The sequence below is a fragment of the Lepisma saccharinum genome, chromosome 26 (assembly GCF_977018435.1).
Source record: "Lepisma saccharinum chromosome 26, izLepSacc3.1, whole genome shotgun sequence".
Taxonomy (NCBI): domain Eukaryota; kingdom Metazoa; phylum Arthropoda; class Insecta; order Zygentoma; family Lepismatidae; genus Lepisma; species Lepisma saccharinum.
The window spans coordinates 42,142,050-42,155,494 of record NC_139254.1 but is presented as its reverse complement, the minus strand read 5'-3'; positions in this window follow the sequence as shown (position 1 = coordinate 42,155,494).

The following is a 13,445-nucleotide window of genomic DNA, read 5'->3' as shown; positions in this document are numbered from 1 at the left end:
GCCCGTTTCAAGTGTCGTAATAAGAAATTCGCCGTTAGTGTGATATGTTCAATATGTTTGTTTCGGCATAACTCGCGAACGACTTGAGCGATTTCAACCAAACTTGGTACACATATGACTTACATTCTCGAATGAAATGCTGTAAGGTTAAGACAACCCTGACATCTTTAGGGGTGGTGGTGGTAATAGGGTGACATGCAAAAATACTCAAAATCGACCGATATTACTGAGGAATCCATAGTTTCCGTGGTTGCTAAGATGAATAGTGACACTCCCAATGCCGTTCAACTCCAAGTTCATCACCAATCGGCATTGGGGGTGAGAGGGAGAAAATAAAATGTCAAATATGACCTACATTAATGTCGAAGTTAATTGGTGACATTCACGATGACATTTAATCAAGCTTGCCACGAGGGTAATATCTTGTGTCGAGGGGTGGATTAAATACCTGTAAATAAAATTAGTTACATGTTACACTACAGTCAGAATTCATTATTTTCTGTCTAATAGAAGTTTAGGATAAATAAATGCCCTGGCAACGCCAGATTATCAGCTAGTATCTTAAAAAACAGTACAACCTGCGTGCCTGGATTGTAACAATCCCGTTGACTTTCACTAGGATCGCTACAAGCTAGAAGTGTCAGAAAATCTCATGTTTTTCTTCACATATTTTAAAATTCTTTTAGAGCCACATTAATATCATGAAATGGCATCCATGTTTTCCAGGCATTTTTTCCTCAATCCAAACATTTACGACACCTTGTCGCACCCCATGAATGAATGGAGGAGTGAAATCAACTCTGATACACCACTGGGAAGCTTAGAATACGTTTATAATTCATGAATGGACAAATAATGTAGTTCCGTACTCAATCAAGAGTTCATCGAGGGGATATATTTTCAAGTACTGAAAGAAAATACAGGATGTTCCCTTTACAGATTATTCGTACGAAAACAAAGAGAAAACCTTGTAATTGTATGGTTGTCTTCAGTACTTGAATTACAGAATCTTGTTTCATTCTGTTGCATTACTGAGTGAAGCTTTCGGATGATTTGTCATCACTGTTGTCAATGATTTAAGCAGGCCTTCAGCTATTCCTGGAGTAGCAACACTTCACTGAACGACGTTTCCAGTCCAGCCAGACCTTTCCAACCAGCAAGTTATGGCCATTTTAATGTCTAATTCTGACATCAAGCAAATTTTTTCACTGTCATACAACCCAGGATAACTCCACCAAAGTAGCATCGCAAGTACGTATACTGGTTGATCTGATATTATAACAGGAGTTTTTTTTTTTTTTTTTTAATATAGTGACAATAATATTTATGGCTAGGGAGTTAATATCTTCTTTTAGAAGAGGATGCAAGACCAACTTACTCTTCAAATTCATTAGTTTATCATTTTCTTTCTTACAAGAATAAAATGCAGCCCATGGAAGAAGTTCCAAGTGATGGAGAAAGTGTGTTGTTCCAATGTGGCAGAGATGTCTTGTTATTTACATTAAGGTTAAGAGTTTCTACCACGTTGCTATTGTTATTGCCTGAGGGGTTTTGTATGAATGACTATTTGTACCTTGTAATAAATTGACAGATGTATTAGAGGAGATATCATGGTCTATGTTGTAGATCGCTGTGTTTTACAATGTGTGGGGAAGCTTCTATTCCTTTAATGGTTACATTATTCACATACACCTGCGTTTATTTTCCGACTTGTTGAACTCATATATGATACACATATTCCAAGGTAATACATTTTCCGAAATGTCAATCCTAAGTTTAGAGGTAGAGGTGTTACTTGATCTACGTTGTGACGTCTGAATTGAGCAGCTGGTTGTCGTATTGTCTTAATGCTATTAAATCTAACCAGCTGTGCAATGCTCAGTGTCTGCATCTTGTTCTGAAAAGGATGCTTCCTTGCTGGTAATTGTGATTCCTGTAGATGTTCTTTCTAACAGCATTCTAAAAAAGAACAAGTGATTTAGAGACAAAGTTCACGTGATCATCTGAAAGACCCATTAAACTTTGGATAATCGACAAACGCATCTTCACTAACAATGTTAAGCAGATACAAGTAGTATGAAACGGTATGAGCTGGAGACATCCTTTGACCTACTTCTTTTTACGATCTTTTACGTGCTAAGCTAACCTACAGAGAGAACAAAAAGAACAGTAGCGGCTCTGGTATCAATTTTTTACCTATTTTTCACTTCTTGCAAACTTTTCCTGTTGTTTCTTCTTACGCTTACCGCGTCCTTTGACCTACTTTTGTTTTTACGACTTTTTACGTTCTAAGCTAACCTACAGGGGCCTATGGCAACATTTTACACCTATGTATGCGTACAAACACACCTCTTACCATCTTCCACGGCGTAAATTAACATGCAAACCCACTAACGTGTGTTAATCTAATTTTTTAATATTTTTAAAAAATCCCTGGCCCCCAAATATCCCGCCAGGGATGCGTGGTGCCCAACACAGTTCTATTGGCAACGCAACTTGCAGCCACGAATTCCTCATCGACTTTCCATTCAATCTCGACTTAGTTTTTTGACATTGTCGTGTAGGGGAGTCGACTTCCGTTATGAGGCGTTGGCTCTAGTCGATGTGGGTGAGATCAAACACAGTTGTATGGAAGTTGCCCTGGAGGACAGTATCGTTCTTGCAACTGAGCTTAACAGTTATATACGGTTTTATACGTCGCTATACTGTCAGCAGCTCGGAGGTAAGTTCTTTTTTCTCTTTCGTGTGTCTTAGAGATTATGATGAGAGAAAATAATTGCGAGTGGTGTTAGTGAACACAAGCTGTTGTTATTATTGTTTGATTATTCACCGAAATTATTTGGAATTATGGTAAAATATGAATATAAGCATAGCCTGTTAGAAGGAATCATAACTACATAACGTGGGCTCGATAACCTATTCTCCTGTTAACTGTTAATATATCATCCCTTATCACATCACATTATAGCAATTAGGTAAAAGTAACATAAAAGTGAGGTAAGGGAAATTAATCAATCGGAGGGAGGATGATTACATGAGCTCTCTATATGCATATACGACCATTGCAACGAACCCGTCTCGTCACAAATTGTACGTGTCGCACCTCTATTTTTATGACCTTTCTAAGAACCTAAGAAATTGAGAATTGTATAAATTTTTAAGAAAATGAGTTCCACCTCTATTTTGGAAAACTTACTTTAAGAATATACTTTTAATAGTTTATTTCTTCTCCACCAGTTTTCGCTAGCATTGCAGTCCCTATATGAAGGCAAAAGCTTGGCTGGCAAGTGAGTTAGACTACGCCTGCGGACGAGAGAAGGTGTGCTCCGCTACTACAAGAGGCCAAACACCAGAAATGGAGAATGACTCCACTTTCGGGCGAGAGGAAGTGCGCTCCGCTCCGGCGAAAGACAAAGCACCGCAAAGGAGACTCACTCCGCCCTATCCAGCGAGAGACCAAGAGTAGTAAGAGCTCCATCTTCGGATGAGAGAAGCCGAACGAGATCAGCTTTCCTTTTTCTTCCCCCCAGCCTTCAACCGCAAGGTAGAAATTTATGCTCTAATAGGAATATTATTTTAGGACATAGATTAGTAACGGGTTTAATATGTAAAGGTTGGGTCCCTATGTATCAAGGCAAATTGAATACGGACTAAGTTTATCCATTGTATTTCTGTGTCTAAAGTCCTGTTACCTGCATTTAAACTCATAACCTCTATGTATTAGTCTAAGTTTTCTTTCTGAACGTTGTAGTTGAATAACATTTCATAAGTTAAAGTCAATCCTGTGTATCGCTCTGGTCAAGCCATTGGCTACTTCTTTTTTTAACTGGCACCATACACCCGAACCCTGAGAGCAATTTAGAGTCCCATGACACCGCTGGAGGAAAAGGTTAGCATTATGGGTAAAACTGAAACTAGTCATATATCTGTGTAGGGCGACGACGACTCTTGCATACTGCTATGCAGATTGGACTGAATTATAGTAACATTATGGAGTCTGTTGCAGAGAGGCCGGTGCTACTCCAACCTTGGTCCACGAGAAACAACGTTACACCATGCTAGTTTGCTATATATTGTGCATTAATACTTTTATGCTTTTCGAGGGAGTTTATGCTCGTTATGCTCCATCATTCATCTGTCCGTGTTGGAAATGACACCAACACTTGCATGCAACATGTTCTAAGTCCGACAGCAATCGAGATAGACTTTCTTGACATGACATCTTAAGACATATGTCTTATTCTTTAAGAAGTTATGTAAGAAGTCACTTCCGGCTCGCCAAGACAGTTTTCTTAATATTAAGACGTTTTCTAAGACGTCGCTTTTCTCGGCCCCTCATTGACGGGGAAACCCGATTTCTCTTGCATTCCATCGGGATCGATGAAATCTACTCGACGAACGTATCCGAATACTTCCATCCTCGCAGGTTACCGAAATATAGCGAAAAATGGCTTTTCTAAGAAATCCACTTTGCGAGTAAAGTATCGATCGCAGATCTCTGATTTTACCATTAAGAGATAGAAGAAAGGAAGGACCATGATCTGCCAACGAAGCAACAATTTGCACCTGATTGTTTCCGTGTTATTTCAGATTAAAATTCTAAGATGTTACGTAACTCTGAAACTATGCTTAGATTGATATATCATAACTAGAGTCCGGAAGTTTGGCAAAATGCCTCTTTTTATCTACTGCATATATTGATAAAATTTTTCCGGATATACGTTTTTTATGTTGTTTCGAATGTTTTAGAAGCCTTTTCATTTTGCCTATTTTGCCTATTTGGGACCCCACTGCCTATTTTTAATTATAATGCCTTTTTTGCCTTTTTCAATGAAATTTGACCATTTTTTAAAAAAATATGTTGTCATTTATTTTTCTTCCGTTTATCATGTGAATAATTTTCGCTTTATTTAAGTAATATTAAACTCACGCATGTTTCAACATTTCTGAAGGAGAAAAGTGTGAGAAAAAAGTATTTCATGCTCAGTTAGGATATTGCCTTTCGGTTAACATTTCCTAGTGCATGATTGACTGCTGGTGTGGAGAGGTTGATTTCGAACACAAAGAAGATATTTCTGAAATCTCCCTCTCGAACCCGAAAATTTCAGGAAGTTGCGCCTGAGCTTAGTTTACCTCCGCAACCAGTCTTGACGAGATGGGGGAACCTGGATATCAGCAGATATATATTGTTGTAACCCCGTTTTCCTGGGGTTAGAGAGGTTACAGGGAAGTTTCATTTAAACATTTAGGTAGAGCTTAATAATGTTTGATGGCTGAACCTGCTCCGTAGGAGGGTAGAGATATGGAAAGTTGGTGAAAAGGTTATTCACGCTTGTTCATACCTGGTAGATGTGTGTGATGTCTTGTCCTAATGCTTCTCGCAGACCGAATCGTGACAGTTCCAAGGTTCTATCCAGCGACCCTCAGTTCACCTAGCCAAGCGATCCCTTGCGCCTTGTAGCATGCTAGGCAGCGGTAACTCCGTGTTCCATCGTCGTAGTTAGCAGTGTAACGTGTTGTAATCGGACTAGTTATCCATGTAGCGTCGATGAGTGTCAGAATCAAAAAGAGAGCGAGCTCCGGGTAGGAGCTTGCTTTTATCATTCTCGGCGTCGAAAGGTTGTTAAACCTTTCAAACGCGGTAGATCCTGTTTAGATCCACGCGTTTGCCTTTCTAGTTCCTTGTTTTACGGAAGTTACAAGTTAGCGCATTCTTGAGATCGCTCGCTGGTCGGACAAGTTCAGGAAATAAACAAGTGTGAATATTAACATGACGAGGTTTTCTCGGTTTAATGGTCTCCATATCTCTACAATATATTATGCTAACAACCTTGAAAAAATCAGTGATGCTCTTCCAGAAAATGAAGCGGCTTCAATTCGTGAAGTGAAAAACTCCTGTGCTATTCAGAACTGAAGAATGAACTGTCGTTTATTTTTGCACATTATTGTGCATTGCCAGAGACAATTACAAAGTTAGAAAAAAGAGGTGAGACTCTTGTAGCATCCATGAAAATCTTCGAGGAATCTATGCAGCAGATGATGGAAGTGCCAGGAGAAAAGGGGTCAGCTGTTGAGGAAAAGTGCAAACGGGTAGTGAGTGCAAATAAGGACTTGAAACAATTGAAAACAATTTGTGATATTCTAAAAGGTGAAAATGCTGTTACCAAAATGAGTCCAGCTACATTAGCTTGTTTTATGTATGCTCCAATAACTTCTGTCGAAGTAGAAAGATCATGTTCTATTATGAAAAACATTCTCTCTGACAGACGACTATCAATGAATGTTGAGAACTTAAAAAACAGCTTGTAGTTATGTGTAATCAAGACGGAGAAAATTGAAATGCTCTCCCAATGAAGATTTTAACATTATGCCAGAGATTATAGATAAAAGTAAGTAACTTCCAAATGTGCTTTGAATTCGCTGGGTGTGTAGTACATGTCCACGTTGCCTGTAGTTACTCTTTTGTACACTGTGTACGCTTCGTATATTTTTAGTAATCGTTGGTGGTAATGTCTAGGTTGTAATTCTCGCGCGGGAAGACGTTCTTGATCTTGCAGTTGTCGAACATGCTGGAATATGTTTCCTGGTTGTCATCGCGTCCGGTCTGAAAAAGCACAACCACAAAATCTGGTATGTCGAACTGTATGTTGTTGAACTGTGTTGTAGCGTCTAATTCGTAATTGCTGCCCGAAGCGGGTTTCTGTTTTACTGGTAAAGATTAAAGATTTCCGCTTTGTACTTGAGAGCGTACATGGTTTCGTATTCTACCATTGGCATTCTCAATTCCATGCTCTGAATGATGCATTTAGCTGCTTCGGGTAAGGTGTTGGACAGTGGCGTGCCGTCGGCGTTCAAGTTACTGTATCTCATCAAAACATTGTTGTCGTTCGAGGCTCTGCGAAAAGTGATTCTCAAACCTCCCTTCTCCTTGTAGTCTGAGAAGAAACCCGAAAGTAAACGCATGGGAAACAGTACCGTGTGACTTTTTGTCAAGATTTTCGTTCCTGCTTCGAATCCTCCTTCCTACCTGATAGTTTGTGGCATCTGTTTTCGATAGTTTCAATGTTCCCACTGCCTGAATGGTCGACTCTATAGATGACCGTTACGTGTTTTCTGACTTCGACTTGCGAAAACATTAGAGGCACGAAGTTGTCTACGAGTTTCAAATTTGAGTTGGTCGGGAATGCGTCTCCACTTTCCTCTTTCACCACGTCGAATTTAAAGTATAGGTCTGACCTGTGAAGATGAACGAATCCGTCTCCAACATCTATGTCCACCTCTATTTCTCGGTTCGGTTCCTTGAGATTCGCGAACGTGTGACGATTGGGAGGGATAGATTGCAGTTCGTAACTTTCAACGTGTTCCATTTTTACGATTTTAGTTATTTATATGTTGATTTCAACGATGGCCGTTGACGTGGCTCCTGCAAAATTTACAACCTCACATTTTTCGTTGGTCACCACTATTTTAAAATGGTCGATTCTGTTGCGGCACACTGGAAAGTAGATTGGCGACGAGGGCGTGAAAATTATTGGATCCATGAACTATGAAGTTGGTTTGAAGGTCGCAATGATTCCCGTTTGTTTGTTACTGACGATTCCGTCTGCTTGGGTGATCATGCCTGCCGCCACGTTGCAGTGCAAATTCAAAGTCTCGATGATCAGAAATTTAGGAATGTTGGAACCGAAGTGCTTGATGGCGGTTCGAGTTTGGTGTTGTTCTCGAAACCTAAAACCGATCGTACCCAGGTTCTCAGTTTCTGTTGCGGACACCAACTCAACTTTGTGGGTCACGGAATTTTGAGAGAGAAATACTCCTTTTGGTAATTGGGCTTGCAAAGTGTACAAATTGTACTCTCCCGGCATAATGCTGATCACCTTTGGCTAATCGCGAAGATGAGGGTGATATGATGAAATAACAAATGACACCAATGTCTAGACCAGGATTGAAACCTGGACACCTGGCGCCGTATCGAGCTGTGCTAACCACATCACCACGGAGTGTTTCGTACATCATGCAAGATCAACAATTGCAAGGGAAACGTGATATAGGGGAAATCCACGAACGAACAAATGTAAGCATGATGTGTTTGCTGCCTCGTTTCGAACACGCAGACTGTAATGTAGAAATTTTCAGCGAAAAATGTAGGCTCGACCAGGACTCGAACCCGGGTTATTACAATTTATTTGAAAATTATTCATATCTGTAATAGCGTTAATGCTAATCATGTTTGTCTTATAAGGAAATAATTGCGAGGCTCTTTTAATTTAATGATTGATTGATTCATTGCTTTATTTTACTTAGCTGTTTGTGCCACTTTTGGCTAATTTACGAAGATGGTGATGAGTGATGATATGATTAAATTGATGAATGGACACTCACAAACATACATGCCCAAGCCGGGATTCGAACCCAAGACCCCTAGCTTATTTTAGAAAACAGTGGCAACCTATAAATTTTACCGACAACTGATATGCATGTAAGAAAATGTATGTGTTTTAAAAATTGGTATCAAGAAAATTCTAACGATTATTTGCAATACTAGGAACATGCAAATTAAAAACTTTCTCTCCCCTCCCCTCTCTCTCTCTCTCTTTATCTCTCTCTTTCTCTCCACTCAAACTGGTTAATCTTGAATGTTCTATTAAAGAAGTTGTAGGAAGAAATTAATATTTCATTGAAAGGAATTACATTGAGTTGGGTGCATACTTACTGCCTGTACTAGTTTGTTCTGCACTTCACGATATCGTTTGATATTGGTACATCAAGGGAAATCCGCGTAATTTACATTATTTTCATGTGTGCGAATTAGTTTTCTCATTTTGTGTCTTTGCTTAGCAGTCTTATCATTGAACGTGAAAAAAAAATAATCAAAAGGAAACCATTGAGTACACGTCATAAATTGTACATATTTATCATTCATTGTACCAACTTGATATCAACATTGAAATGTAAGAATAATATTTTCGGAAGGCACCAAAATGTCAACTTTTAGTTCACCCTGGAAACAACGTTTTGTAGCAAACGAGCGAGATTCTGACATCTAGATGAATTTCCGGAATAATTCGTGTGAATTTATATTATTCTCATTGTACGTAATTTTCCTACACTTTCGGGCAAATAGTAAATACGAGGACATAAGATCCAGTGACATTTTTGTCCAGGTCGGAACTCGTGTCCGGAACATTCGGTAGAGAGGGATCATGTGTTGATCACTAAACGTACTCAGTCACCGAAGTGGCTCAAGAATATTCATCTGCCGGAGATTTTTGTTTAGTTTCAGCCTGCTTTTTATAACGAACTCGATTTGCAATAGCGCTAGTTCACTTTATTTCTAATAAATAAACTGTAATAACATTACAGTCTGCGTGTTCGAAACGAGGTAGCAAACACATCATGCTTACATTTGTTCGTTCGTGGATTTCCCCTATATCACCTGTCCCTTGCAATTCTTGAAATAAACCAAATCAATCAATCAATTATGGAGATATTTTAGAATGAGTAATCTTGAATTTCAGTCTGCCCATTATTTGTTTTGGTCAGTTTATAAATACTGTGAATCCTTCTTACAACATCGCAAGTATCATTAATGTTTTGGATTTTGCTCAGGCAAGACTTCCAAGTTGTTGTTTTAAAGTCGTCTCTCTTAACGAGGAACGCTAGTGGCAACCCTGCCACGCGCCCCTGCTAGTTATGTCAGAGCAAGCGTTTGCTGGGTTGGGTTGCATACGTACAGGATAGACTTTAAGCGCTTATAGCACAGAAACTAAGCGCTTTCGAGGTAAACTTTATAGGGAAAAGGTACTTGTTTTTATGATATCTACCAGCTCCCAAGCGTTGTTGAAAGAGTTTTGCGACACCCAGTATATATTTTTTATGAATATTGGACAAGAGCACCAACAGCTTGGTTTAGTTTGAGTTTCTATTTATGTCCACTCCATGCACGGAAAGGGTAATCGGGACTGTGCTTGCAGTTTAAATTTGGATCCCACCCACCCAATATATGCCTCCACCAGGTACAAAACCAAGGACCCATTGATTGCTAGACGACGACCAGGCCGTCGGGAGGCATGGACCGTTTTGAGAATGAGCGTCCGCCGTCATTAATGACGTCATAGTGGGAAAATGTACTGCTGCCAGATGTCCAATACAGTCAAAATATTTTGGAGCACCTAGTAAGCATTTATGGAAAAATCTCTCTGCTCAAACTTTGCTACGGATCATAGGAGCAGAAGGCGCTAATAGTTTTCTATGTGTCAGCGAACTGGAGCTACTAGACAAGAATTAATTCATAAGCCTGACAACAATGCAGGAAACATGGAAATAGTGTTGTCTATCTTTGTTAGCTGTTGTGTAGCAATCACGAATCAACACTTAATATCAGAAACCCAAACGTTTGCACGAGATTTCATGACTGACCCAAGATTTGATCCACCACTTTCCTTATGTAAAAGTGGTAAGAATATATATTTAAATATTTATTTCCACAGTTCATTTTCAATGTGTAGAATGTTTCATCACAGATGAACTCAAGTACATTTTTCTTGCAATGAACTATAGCTCGTTTCAGTTCTTACGGCGGCCGGTACTAGTTCTGCCAAGGAAAGTGGGGAGCAGGGATTACGCAACAGACCAACCAGACAACAGCAGTGGCGCCGAGAGACACGACGCGGCCGGAAAAAGTACTATGTGAAACTCGTTCTACTGGCTGCTACGTTTCTTATCGCGCTGGATTGGTCGCTTCCCCGCTCCCCACTTCCCCTGACAACTTCTAGAGCGCCCGCCGTAAGAACTGAAAAGAGCTATAATTAGTACCTAAATAAAATTTAAATCATGTAAATTGTAATTTTGTTTCACTCGCGGATATACAAGTTTCTACGTCATGACCTATGTCATGCTTAGTCGAGATAAGAATTCCATGAAATGAATATAAGAAATATAATATAATTTTCACCATTTTCCATCATATTACCAGTGTTAGCCATGCTAAGGAAAATAAGTAGCTCCTTGCGAAATATATAATGGATATGAGAGATGATGTCAATGTATGTATAGTTATTTCTACCGGGTGGTCCAAAAGTCTCGGAACGGTCACATATCGTGAGATACACATCATATCGGAAAACGAAAAAATATGTGTTTAATAAGTGAAAGAAAGGTATTCATTGATATCACACTTGATTCCCCACCCCGCCCCTGGGGGTAAGGCGGGAGCACAACTGTAAAATTTTTAAATGGAAACCCCCATCTTGTATTATAGAAAGGAAAAGATGACTTCATTCCGAATCCAACGACCTATCAACCGTCCTCCTAGCTCAATTAGGAACGGAGATATGGCGATTTTCAATTTTCGCAAATAAAATAATAATAATAATAATAATAATAATAATAATAATAATAATAATAAAATCGCTCTTCCCCTAATTGAGCTAGAGTAAAAGCGATTGCAGATTCGGAATCTGCACGTCAAGACCTTTCAATAGAGTATATGGTAGAGACTTAGGTAGACCTAGGTTCGTGGTGGTAGAGCTTTGTCTGTGATTCGTGTCGTGTGCAGCGATCAGATTTAGCAAGAAAGTGCTTGATTGGACTGAAATGCAAGAATAATTGAGTTCTTAATTGAATGAAAATGTAATCATCGGTATGGTAGAATCGCTTTTGTTCTTTCACCATGCTTTCTTACAAAACTTTAACAATGTAATATTTAATTCTAAAATGTTTTTTAAACTCTGTTATTAAAATTTTCTTTCGCAAGTAACAGTGTCAAGTAGGAGCAAAATTAAAAAAAAATGAGAAGTTCTTCAAACGTTATTTAATGCGTCAAGACTGTCGACGAGTAGACATTTTTTATGCAGCCGACACAAGCGACGAGGTAGGCTGTTTAAATTACCCTGAAGGTATATCAAGAGAAGAGGACTTTGAGAGTACAAATCAATGGAAGACTTTTTTTTGGTTTTAGGACAAAGAGTGTTATGGGCTATTCGCACGGGCCATGTCCGGTGCAACAGGGCAGTATTGTCACATTAGATTGGCAGAAAAGAGCTAAATCGTGCCTAAACATTGGGAGACTCTTTCTCTCAAGCAACTACATTTATTATAACATTTTTATTTGTTATATAGTAACCTGTCGTGTTGGAATCATAGTAGGGTTCCAAACAAGGATCCTATGTTTTATTATAACGTTAAGGTGTTTACCCATACGAGGGGCAGACCAAACTATAATGCGAAGTTTTGTATTCACACTGAATGAGGGAAAGTCACCGTTACCTTTTTTCTTTTTTGAAATCTTCCGCCCCGTAGTTGTCATCCTAACACGTTACGAAGCCAGATGAGCTGATTGTGTTTATGTCAATATATTTTTATCCTCTATAATTCATCAATTCCGTTCTGCATACATTCCCATCGTCACGATTAACCTAGATGAGAACAAATGAAACGAAAATAAGCAAATTTTCCAATATGTTTACTTGCACATACATGTGTCACAAATGCATTTACCTGCAAAACCAAGGCTGGATTTGACTATATCCATTGGTTAGACAACAAATAACAATGGTGTTTTTCTCGGTACGAGGAAGTCTTGCTCGAAAAGAAAAAAACGTTGGCAACAGTAGTTCGTACCAAACTGACAGTCGCTGAAAGTGCGCAATTCTGTCGTCTGTTCACGGCACAAATTGTCATACTGACCCGAAAATTATGGAGTTATTCTCCTCCCTTTCACCTCAGTTGCAAAATAAGTAAATAAATTCAGAAAAAAGAAGTGATGAATTGACAACAGGGCTCGACCCAGGCCCGCCAAAATCCTTGACATTCTAATTTGTTTTAGGTGAAGAGTAAAAATTTATGCAGCACATCATATTTTGTTCAAAACTTCGCGAAGGATAAATTCACATAACATGAACAGTAGCTATTATATTCGTTCATCTTGCTTATGAACCGAAGTCTAAGTAACGGGTATTGTTTAGAAGATTCTCTAGAATTCAGAAAGTTTTCTTAGGGGCGCTTCTTTATCTTTAGTACATTCCTTGTCCGTGTTGCAGGCTCTCGTTTGACAGAAACCTGTGACTTTGACGTCATCATCCATATTCCTTCCACATCTGCATCAAATACCAACTTGCCCCAAGTATTGGGAATGAAGGGGAGTTTTATTGCTTCGGCTGGGGGTGAAATGTACGGTAGGCACTATGATTGAAATCAACATTGTACATTTTTACTTGTATGATATAAATATCTGTATCATCAAAAATAGTATGGAGTGTATATGAAGGGATGGTGTCAGTAGCAGGCATTAACACTTAAAGAGATGTTTTACAAGATACCTTACAAATACTAGTTTTCTTGTAGTTCTAAATTTTATATTTTGTATTAACGTAATGCAGTAAGTTATATTCATTAAATACTGTTAAAAATTTAAATTTGGACTTGGTTTTCAAACTCCTCTGAGT